Below are 12,011 nucleotides of genomic sequence, written 5' to 3'. Positions count from 1 at the left end.
AAAAAAAATTTTGGTTTACATGGTTTACATTCTTATTGGTTTAAAATTTCAAAATGGTTTACAATACAAATTGGTTTGCAATTACAAATTAGTTAACTAATTAACCCTAACTAAACCTAATACACCAAACTACATTCTTCTTCAGTCTCGGCCGCCATGATGCTCGCATCTCCACCGCACGACCACCACCCCACCACCGGCTTGCACCACCGCCGCACCACTCTTGGCCGGAGACGCTGCTATGTCGCACCATTGCTTCTCTTCCCTTGCTCCTTGACAAATCTATAAAAAAAAACAAAAGACAATCGTAAATATATATAGATGACGAGAAGAAGAGAGCAGAAAAGAGGAAGGTGGAGTGGTGGAGTGAGTTGACCTGTGGTGGTGGTGTGGAGGTGGAGCCAGCGCAGAGCTTGACCAGAGACGAGTCTGCCGCGTCGGTGCTGAGATTACAACCATAAAGCTTCTTCATCCTCCTCCGCTTTATTTAACTAAGAACACAAAAACAAAATCAGAATCAGAATATTAAGAGAGAGCGAGAGACAGGGTGTGCGAGAGAAAGAGGTGACCAGTACAAGATCAGAAATTTCCCCAAATAAATAAAAACACATACGCAAAGAGATTGGAGACGAAGACGAGGTCTGGTAGTGACAAGGTTTAGTTGGGATGAAGAAAGAGATCAGAGTGACAAGATCTGTGAGATTAGGAAGAACGAAACGATAAGTCTGTGAGATTAAGAAAAAAAAGTTGAAACAAAAGAGAAGAGAAAGAGACGGCCACAAACACACGATAAGATATTAGAGAACCAAGATCTTGACCATTAGATTTAGGTTAATCAACGGCTGAGGTTAAAAAAGGGACTGATCCTCGTCCTTGTATGCTATTGGTCAATTTGTTTTAACCAAAAGCTTTATTTGTAGCCATTTGATTATAGTCAATCAATGGCTAAGATTGACCAATTAGTTAAAATTGTTATTTCATATTTTAGTCATTGTAATTATATTTTTTTTATTGATATCTTTATATAAAAATGAAGCTTTTCATTTAAATTTTTTTAAATAATGATAAAAGATTGACAAAATGATTAGATTTCACTTCTTATAAGAAATTTTAACTTAGATAAAACCAATGATATAAGATTAAAATAATTAGTAAGTTTAGGGTTTGTAATGTAGTGTTTTGGGGTTAGATTTAAGATATAACATTAGGCTTTGAGTTTATGTGTATATGTAATTAATATATTTTAGTTTTGATATAAAGATTAGATTTTTTTAGATTTATTTGAAATTTATAGTATATAGGATTTGAAGTGTTGTATGTGGTTTGAGGTTATGTTGAGTTTAAATTCAAGATTAAAGTTATATTATGAAAAGATTGAAGTTTAAAGTTTATGTTTTGTTTTTTTTCGATATTACAAAATACAAATAAAAAAAGATATTTATATAATGTTTGAAGTTAGAATTTGGAGATGTGTAGTTAGGTTTTAGGGCATGTTTAGGGTTTAGAACTCGATGTAAAAGATATTCTTTTTGTTTTTTTCTAATTTATTATTAGTGTAGGATTTTTTTTTTCGTATTACTTTTTAAAGTTCAAGTTTAAATTTTAGGTTTAAAATCTGAAAATATTTTATTTAGTATTTATAATATCATTTAAGTTTAAATTTTAGGGTTTAGGGTATTAGATTTAGGGTATTAGATGGATGATGGATCTCTAAACTATTATATATAAATATTTTATAACAAAACTCTAATTATCAATTTTATCTTTTATAATAATTTTACATTCAAAGGCATTATAAAAATACAATTATTTTAAAAAAAATATTTGATACCTATTTTATCATGTTTATTCAAACATATTTTCACTAAACTTATAAAACATACATTATTTCATATATCATCCAAAATTTTCATATCCAAAATTTACATAAACAAAAACAAATTGATAGAGCATCAGTCATTCTACTGCCAGGATATATCATCCAAACACGCTGTGATTCAATTCAAGTTCAAGTGAATAGCGATGCTCAGTCTCCACTCAGTGCTTTCTGGCTTGTCCTCCTTTGCAAGTAGTTGTGCCTTGGTCCAATCTCTCTGAAATAATGAACATATATCAAACAAAAGTTTAGAATAACGAAACCAAGCGTAGTCAATATATTACACAAACGAAACTGTCAATATTAATACCATCACCTAGGCATACACTAAGCCATATCAAACTGATAATTAGAGTTTTGTTATAAGACAAGAAACAAAGTAAATATATAGCCAAGTAAAGAATTAATATACACAAAACAGGCTCATCTTTTTCAGTACATCATCGTTCCTTTTGTTTTACAAGGAACAAACAGAAAGTATCATCAGCACATGCATGCTAAGGCAAAATCATTTAATGGAGAATCTCCAACACTGCAACTTATCGATTCTAATACATCAGTCCTCAGGTTACAGAGACAAATGATCAACCATTGCGTGAGATAACACTCTCTTGCAAACAAAACGTGAAATTTCTTCATACTGAAAACCAAACTGATTACAAAAATTTACCGGAAGTTGAAGCATAAGAACCAAATTTTGGAAACAGATTGAATTCCTTCAACCATTCCACCTCCTTGATCACAGACTCCACATCAGGCCACTGCAGAAGAATTTTTTTCAGAAACCTGTAAGATAATTGTTTGATCCCATAGTCACATAAGATCTTGAATACCTCAGTGTCAAGAGCTTGTAACTTCCAAGAGAGCATAACGAAACTTGAACAGTTTCTTAGCGTCGAACCATCATCCACTCCTCTCCTTTCCTTTCATCTTGTAACTTTTACACTCCTCTCCTTTCATCTTTACAACAGTCGTCTCCTCATTAAGACAGACAGGAATGTTCTCCGCATCATCCACTCTCCTGCAAACTCCAAAGTTAGTAACTTTTTACATTATAAAAACAAACATTTCGCAAAGAAGCAACACTTACTTCTTCCTTCTACGGTTCTCTTTAAAGGTGCTTCCTTTAACGTCTGTGGACTCATGGAACTTCTCTTTGCTCACTTCCAGCAATGGCTTTCTTGCGTGCTCTTTAGCTTCGGTGCCGTCTCTCTCATCTTCTTGGCGGAAGATGACTTGAGTGCTGCTCGCCATGATCTTGGAGGCGTGGCTAAATTTGGGTTCTGGTTTTCACTCTCTTCATGTCCCCTCCTCCTACAACAAGTAAATGGATGATGATAATTGAGAGACTATGAAACAAAATGGAGAATTTTCAAGAAGCATCTCAAAGGTAGAACCTCTACTTCTGCTTTGTACTAGATCCTGGTGTCAGATTCGTATCCCTCCGACTTGGATACTTCAAGATAGAAACACGAAATGAGAACCCTTGGATGCATTAATGAGGAAAACAAGAAAATAACCAAGACAAGATCAGTAGAGAACAACAGAAGATGCAGAGATGAGACAAGAGAGAGACGGAGGAAGTTTTACCCGTCTACAGGCTCGCCGCTTGCCACGATTAGCTTATCCGCCATTGAAGAGTAGCAGCAGATCTTCTTCGCCTCCAATCGCAGAAGCAGAGAGAATAGATAGGGTCTGTGATTTTCGGGTAGAAGCGTCGTTGGATTGAGAACAGAAGGGGTGGGTAAACTCGCCGGAGTTTTGACTGGAAAAGAATCGAGCTTCTACTTTTTTTTTCTAGGTTGAATAAGTGAAATATTTTTGTTGAGATGAAAAAAGATTTGGCAGAAAAAAAAAGTTCCCAAAAAACAAAAAAAATTAGTGCCAAAACCAAATTTTCCTACTTAGTGTTGGCGGGTTAAAGTGTTACCAAAACAAAATTGGTTCTAAAATGGGGTTTTGATTTCCCGTTTAATGAAAATCCTGCGTAGCGTTAATTTAATGCTACGATATAATTTGGATCTGACTTTTGATATTTTTAATAGCAGTTGGTGAATTTGTGCTACCGAGATCTCATGAACCTTATGATATCAGGAACGTTTCACTAACACCTGATGAATTTGGAATTTTCAGGGACACAGATGGCTATGCAAGAGCTATGGATGGAAAAATTCTGCACATATCCAGAGAGGACATAGTCGACATCCTCCAAGTTGCCAATGGACCAGAAAACCTGTTCACAAAGCAACGTAGCCATCCAAACATCCTACATCACGTCCAGGACAACCACAACACCAACACAAGGGAGGATCCAGTTCTTCAACACTTCGGTCAACCTCGACATTCACAATCGATCGATATCGTTTCAACACCGTCGATTGACGGCGGATATCCAGGATCGATCGACAGACCAAGAGTCCGATCGCCCGACAGACGACTGGAGTTTGGACGACGTGCCTTCAATACCGATGGATCCAGGAGATTCAAGTGGGAAGCTAAGGATAAATATGGTGTTTACAGAGACGAGTTGATGGTGAGATCATCCATGTTACCAAGGAGCAAGTAAAGAGACTTTTGGATAGAGCATCCCTTTTTCACAAAGGTTGCTTACAACTTCCAATACACACACGCCCCTACCTTGCATACACACCACCACCAATGCCCTACAGTAAAGAGGAGGTGGATGATATGGTGACTGATGTATGGAGAGCTCAGGTGCACCTTGAGGCAAACATGCGCACATTGGTGGAAGACACTTTCCAGCATTTGGATGTCAGTTACAAAGACTTCCAGAATGATATGGCTGAGATAAGAGTGGAGCTTGGAAACATATTGACCATGTTTGAGAAAGAGGCTACGCCACCAGTATCGACCGACAGAGTACATGTACCATCGATCGACATCGGCAAGACTACATCCATGGACCGACCAGAACGTTCATCACCTAAGAAAGATGAATGGGAGGTTGCCTACATCAATACACGGATTGGAGACGTCTACAACCCTCTCAACAACAATGTCGAATGGTTAAGCAAGAGGATCGATCTTCTACAGAAAGAGTTGGATACAATTCGCCAGAATGACCAAGCTCAGAATGCTACTTTTCCATCGATCGACACACATCCTTCGTCGTCGATCGACACGAGGTTCGCAGAACTGGAAGAGAAGATGAAATCGTACGTACAAAAACATGAACTCTGCAGTTCACCTATCCTGCGATTTCAGGCCACAATGTCACATCAGCTGAACGAGCTACATAGGCACATGAGCATCGTTCAAAATCGTCTTGGCCTTTGTGACAACACGGAAGCATCGATCAATAGGCCTCGACCAACATCGATCGACACCGAACCACCACCAGCGAAGAGAGCAGGCACTCCAGCAGCAGTTGATGAACTTAAACTTGAGCTGTATGAGGCCATGGATGCTATGGAAAGAAGACTCAACGGGACCTGTGATACCATTGACTACACTGTTAACGAAAGGGTTAACAGCCTCTGCAGAACTACTCGCCACATGAAGGGCAATATACGTGCTCTGCAGTACCAAGGACAGTGTTCACAGTCGATCGACACAATGGATTCTGAATCGACCGACATACCCGTCAGCGAAATGACCGACGCGCATCTCGTAGCATCGATCGACACCGAGTCTTTAGCAGACCGAGATCAGTTTATTTTGGACAGGATCGATGCATTACAGAGTGAGCTAAATTTATTGTCCGTACACACCTACCAGACCATCGACAAGAAAGTTGACAAAATCGAATACATCGAGAATTCTGTGAGGAAACTTCAAGATACAGTCCTCCAGATAGATAAGAAGCAACTACAAGCGGATGATGCCACAAGAAGCTTCATCGCCACATGGTTCAATAGTAGGAGACACAAGATTGATGATTTCTGTCCGGTAATCAGCAGTTTCTGCACCCCATGAGTCACTCACCTACCACAATCAAGCTAAATGACTATAACCAAGCGCTGAGTGGGAGGCAACCCACTATTAGGTTTTCTTTTTCTTTATTTTATTTTTATTTTTATTTTTAATTTTCATTTTTGCGTTTATTTTTTTCGACTTTATTTTGCAGTTTTTGTTAGATCCAAGTAGAATGATAATTCCATCGACCGACATTCACCATTCATATCGCTCGACACCACACGCCCATTACTAACGATCGACGTATACCACTATGAATCGATCGACATCTTGTCGATCAGGTTTATTCATTCTAACTTGTTATATTTATTATGTTTTATTTTATTTACCTCACCACCGGATGTTACACTGGGACAGTGTAATTTAAGTCTGGGGGGGGGGAGTTTACTAATATGTGTTTTTATTTTGGTTTTTATTTAAATTGGTTTTCAAAATTATTTTCGCATAAGTATTAAATAGGAACATTGATATGGATTTATATTTGATTGTCTGACCACTCTTTAACACCATTCTAGATTACTGATTGCAGATAGTACTAAAGATGCTAAAGTGGATCAACTTGCTATCTATATTCACTAGCTAAGATTGTTTGAAGGAACCAAAGCCGACCTCCAACACTAATACTGACTTATTTGCTTGTCTTGGGGCTTGGATATCACTGGATCGGAATCCTCTTACAAGTCTGGAAGGTAAAAAGTCTGTGTGTTTCTGGTTCCCTTCCTTTGCTCTCTTCGGCATCTCGAGATCTAAGTTTATGTTATAAAAGATTGAAATGATTTCTTGAGAAGCAGAGGGATATGAGTGTCTCCTGCGACCCCAGTATTCTAAATCTCAAGGATGATCACACATTGTGGAAACGAGGGGTAGGAGTGATTCCTGCGACCCCAATATTCGCTACACTTTGTCAAAAATGTATGAGTTACAACGCAAATGTCAATGAGATGGACTAGATGACCTATGTGGCATCGAAACCTGTTGAAATTGAAACTAATAAGAGATTCAGTGAAGAGAGAAGAGGGGAAAAATGAATCAGAGAAGACTACCTGTGTGTTCAGATACTTGTTTGAGTTGAATCCATGTGTTCTTTGATCGATACTCCCAAGGTAAAGCCTGCACTTTATTTTATGTTAAGAAATGAGGTTAGTAGAGGGGAATGTCAGATGAGAATTGCTATGTTGTTGACTAGATGAGTTTAGTTGCTAAGCTAGGATAATGCATAATGAACTTCTGTGATTAGGATGTTTAGACATGAATTGCAAATCCATAGAGTGATGACTTCAATATATTGAATCCTTGAGTTCCTGCTATTTCCAAACCTTTTTCCAAAGACTACTGTTTTTGCTTGAGGATAAGCAAAGGAGTAAGTCTGGGGGAGTTGATATACCATGGATTTTACCCGTTTTTAACCATGGTATACTAGTATTTTATTATATATTTAATCTGTTTTCTAGCCTGTTAGGTATGTTTTCAGGTTCAGGAGCATTTTGTGAGAAAGTGATGTTTTTGGAGCATTTTGGAGTACAAGAGATGATACACCCGAGTTGACCATTCAAGACTAAGTCGGAAGTCAACATTGCGATTACAATTGATCGATACTCATCCTGAGTTGTCGATCGATGTAGCTGAGAAGATCCGCGTACTAGAAGATTAAAATCGATCGATACACATTTAGTGTTGTCGATCGATATCGAGGACGAAATGGTTTAGCCGACTACTTCACCAAGACTTCACCAAATTACGAGATTGCCCCTGACGAGTTTTTAACCTAATGGAAATGCTTAAATACTCCTGCTAAGTGCTTTTGACGGCAAGTTTAGAAACCCTTTGAAGCTTGAAGCTTTTTACAACCAAAGCAGAGAGTGTGAGAGAGAGACTAGAGTTTTATTTGTTTGAGAGAGATTGGAGAGATTTCTCATCTCCTTTTGTATTTCTACTTTATTCTATCTATGCAATTCTTTCATCTATCTATTATTATGAATTGCTTAGCTATGTCTGAGTAGTCTACTTGTTAGATCTAGGGTTTAAATAGGTTTGTGGGATTAGCCCCAAGCTATAATTGCTAAGTTGTGATACTCATCAAATGGATTGTACCCTATGCTTGTTTTAGAGTAGCTAACTAGAACATAGATCACTAGGATCTTAGATTATCTTGAATTATCCATTTGAGCGATGCCTGTTTCCCGTTGAGAAGAACGACAGTTCCTCCTTGAGACCTTGTGGTCATATTCGGTTCGCGCCTAGGCAGATCTAGAAGCCGTCGATCGATAACCCGACTGGTGAATCGATCGGCGCCGCGAAAGGTGTATCGCTCGATATCTCAAAAGGATATCGACCGACTCTTTTTTTGTGTCATCATGCGAAAGGTGTGGCCAGAGATCTAGATATTTTAACCAGTGATTCATTCACATATGTTAAGCGGCTGAGATCTATAGTATCATGCAAGCAACTTGTTAAAGCATTTATAGAGATTATAATCTCCATTCCTGAATAGAAACCCTATGTCTAGCACTCTTTATCCCATTTAAACAACCCTTCATATTGTTAGTTAGAGCAACTGCCTTGCTCATTTTAGGAATTGTTATTTTTATTTCTATCATATAAACCAACCTTGCCTATGATTGATTAGTAGATTTTATTTAATTGGTTCCCTAGCTCCTCGTGATTCGATCCCTAAGTACTACAGCTGTACCTCTTATTTGAGAAAGTAAGCTCTACTGGGTAATTTGAGCACTATCAAATTTGGCACCGTTGCTGGGGAGATTTGATCGCCATTAGATTTAATCTTATTAATCTTAGGTTTTTCTTTTACCCCCTTTCTTATTTAATTTTTTCTTGTCCTTTCAGGTACATGCCCAACAGTACCAGAAGCAACAGGGGAAATCAACTATTATTCTCAGAGGATCCAGCACACTTGGAACGCTCAATCCGCAAAGACCTACGCTCCGCATCAATCGACAGAACCGCATTACCGTCGACTGATACTCACGTTCAACAGTCGACCGACACTCAGACAGCACCGTCGACCGATACCGTTCGCCGATCCGCATCGTTCGATACTTCTAACCGTATATCGATCGACACTACTCCGCGAAGCATGGTCGCGATTGTCATTCTCACGCAGGGCGAGAATGGAAACCTGTATGACCAAGATGGTCATCTGCGTAATGCAACATGTCAGAAGCTAGATGCACAGGGAAACATAATCCCTGAACCTGAAGATGAGGCTACAAGAGAAGGTCAAACACGATCGTTGGCAGACTATAACCGTCCAGACGAGTACTACACCAACAGATCAGCTATTCGACTTCCAGAGATTCAGAAGCCGAACTTCGAGCTCAAGCCTCAGTACTACTCTCTCGTGTCTCAGATACCTTATTCTGGGCAATCACACGAGCATCCTATGGACCATCTGGAGAGGTTCGAGGATCTTATCGCTGTTATTCGTATGGATGGAGTCCCCGAGGACTACCTACTCTGCAAGCTCTTCAAATACTCACTGATTGGAGAAGCTTCGCACTGGCTCAAGCAGCTACCTACAGGATCACTGACATCCTGGGCCGACATAAAAAACGCCTTCCTGCGTAATTTCTTTGATGAGGCACGCGCTGAAGACTTAAGAAGCAAAATCGCCACTTTCGCGTAAAAGCCTAGTGAGACTTTTAAAGACGCGTGGATCAGATTCAAGTTCTTCCAGCGAGACTGTCCACACCATGGTTTCAATGAAGTGCAGCTGTTAAGCACTTTCTACAGAGGTATCGCCTTAAGGTATCAGATGGTTCTTGATACTGCTAGTGAGAGGAACTTCAACACTAGGAATCCAATAGAGGCTGTGAGACTTATTGAGAACCTAGCCAACAGCAGCAGCACCAAGAACACTGACTCTGACAAGAAGAAATCGGTTGCATCCATCGGGGAAGACCAGATGAATGAAGTCAGAGCCAAGATAGATGCTTTACATGCATTTCTGGGGCAACCAGTCTGCTCAGCTGAAGAAGGAGAGGCTAGAGAGGATGATACAGAGGAAGATGTGAACTACATTGGAGGTACTAGATTTCAGAGATATGGAAACCAGAGTGGAAACAGAAAATTTTTTTGGCAGTGGTCAGAAGAGTAACTACAACCAGAGTTCACAGTATCAGAAACCCTTCACCAACACAAGGAACTACGGCAACTCAGCTTACCAAAACCCACCGCCACCCACCCAGGAGAGTAAATTTGATGCCATGATTGATAGAGTTCTGGAAGGTCAGCAGAAGCTTACAGTAGACTTCAATGGGAAGATTGATTCTGTCTTCAACAATCTGACCACGAGGATAGACACCATCTGCACTCAAGTTAAGAAACTTGAGACATAGATTGTCCAGACTGAAGACTCTATCAGGAGGATTGGAACTTCTAAGGAAGTAGGGGAAGGAAATAGGAAACATCACGTCAATGTTATCATAGATGATGATTTCTGGCAAGTGGTGAAACAGGAGAAGCTACAAGAAGGAGAGTTTGAAGTAGAAAGTTCGCTAAGTCTCGGTGGATCACAATGGTGTCGATCGACACCAACTAGCCCACATCGATCGACATCAACGATGTCTTTTCCGGATACGCTTGCAGACTGCAACGCGGTTAGGATATTGACACATGCTGAATTCACGGCTTCTCATCCATACCCACCCACCCACACCTACGAAGATATCGCCTGACGAGACGAGCCACTCATCGATCGACACGCACCTCTCGTATACCGAGTGCAACTACCATCGATAGACAGCAACCGAATCAATGCACTCAGACCCACACCGAAACCACAAGCTATCCCTACCGAAATAACTAGTAACCTTTCAGACACTACACCTGCATCAGAAGAAACTGTAGGAAGAAGGTTAAGGAGTCAGAAGGAGAAGATTCCTAAGAACCTTAAGAGAGAAGCTAATGAAAAGGAGATTGATGGTTTCACTAAGAGAGTTATCGGAATCCCACCAGAGAAACCTTTTGAGGAGGTTTATTTCACAAAGTGATTGTGGATGTTCTTCAGAGAAACAAGGGAGACTGAAACTGACATTAGGAGAAGGTTTGACAACGTCAGAGAAGAGATGAGGAAAAGGATTACTTTTCTAAAGAAGAGTGATCCTTGGAAGTTTGCAATACCCTGTGTGGTACAAGGTATTGAATTTCCTCATGCACTATGTGACACTGGTTCATCAGTCAGCATTTTACCAAAGGTCATGGCAGACCATCTGGGCCTGCAAGTAGAGCCTTCACCACAGATCTTTACTTTCGTGGATTACTCTCAGAGAAACTCTGGAGGCTTCATCAAAGACCTAGAGGTACACATTGGTGATGCTATCGTCCCTGTGGATTTTCATGTCCTAGACATCAAGCTAAATTGGAACTCTTCCCTCTTACTTGGAAGAGCATTTATGGCTACAGTAGGAGCCATATGTGACATGAACACCAACAGGATGTGCTTGACTATGATAGATCCAGATACCCACTACGACCCTGTCAAGCTTGGCAAACCACCAGCCAAATTAGTGGTAAAGGAAGATGATACTGGTATCATCGCAGTTTGTCATTGTGAAGTCGAGTACGAGACAGAGTACTCGGGATCGATCGACAGTACTTTGACGTCATCGATCGACCCATTCAAGTCAGAGGAGATCGACAACAACTATGGATCATCGATCGACAGAGACCCAAGATGATCAACTCGATCTACCAGATCATTGTTACCCGAATTTCGCCATCCCAACCAACCGAAAGGAAGATGATTACTTAGTAAGGAGTTGGGCGGATAGCGGATTTCATGAGAGTTTTGCAGTAGACATAGCCACCTCTTCCCACAGTGGAGACCACAGTGAAGAACATGATGAAGACTATTGGGAAGAGAGAGCTTGGGAAAATTACTTGGAGAATGACAGATTTGCAACTCAATCGATCGACATCAAACGCCCACCATCGATCGATTATCTACTTCATCCAGCAAAACGACATCGTCCATCGATCGACATTGCCAGTATAATATCGATCGATAATAACCCGGACGACTTAAAGGACAAAATCAGAATTTCACCGATTAGGGCAACACATGGGTATAAAAGATTAACAACTCAAGACACGAAAATTCAAAACCTTTCACCTTCTACCCAGCAGCTTCCAGCATTCAGAGATTCATCAATGGAAAACTGCAACAACATGTTCAATCGAT

At 40.0% G+C, this 12,011-nt stretch overlaps 2 long non-coding RNA genes across 4 annotated transcripts; both read right to left on the bottom strand.

Moving 5' to 3' along the window:
* On the bottom strand, nucleotides 1-771 carry LOC130508765 (uncharacterized). 2 transcript variants are annotated; one of them, XR_008942953.1, is made up of 3 exons: nucleotides 614-771; nucleotides 377-491; nucleotides 1-282 (listed from the first exon to the last, which is right to left on the bottom strand). It is a non-coding gene; the product is annotated as an uncharacterized LOC130508765 (long non-coding RNA). The 2 variants fall into 2 exon arrangements; XR_008942954.1 differs by having other exon boundaries at nucleotides 576-768.
* Nucleotides 772-1,865: 1,094 nt separating this feature from the next.
* On the bottom strand, nucleotides 1,866-3,776 carry LOC108833720 (uncharacterized). 2 transcript variants are annotated; one of them, XR_001946742.2, is made up of 6 exons: nucleotides 3,467-3,776; nucleotides 3,274-3,361; nucleotides 2,967-3,190; nucleotides 2,710-2,897; nucleotides 2,547-2,637; nucleotides 1,866-2,093 (listed from the first exon to the last, which is right to left on the bottom strand). It is a non-coding gene; the product is annotated as an uncharacterized LOC108833720 (long non-coding RNA). The 2 variants fall into 2 exon arrangements; XR_008942662.1 differs by having other exon boundaries at nucleotides 3,274-3,332; nucleotides 3,467-3,775.
* Between the last annotated feature and the right edge of the window lie 8,235 nt (nucleotides 3,777-12,011).

Source organism: Raphanus sativus, chromosome 2 (genome assembly GCF_000801105.2).
Source record: "Raphanus sativus cultivar WK10039 chromosome 2, ASM80110v3, whole genome shotgun sequence".
In the NCBI taxonomy this organism is placed as follows: Eukaryota; Viridiplantae; Streptophyta; class Magnoliopsida; order Brassicales; family Brassicaceae; genus Raphanus; species Raphanus sativus.
The sequence above is the reverse complement of the archived record's forward strand: the minus strand, read 5'-3'. Positions and strand labels throughout refer to the sequence as shown.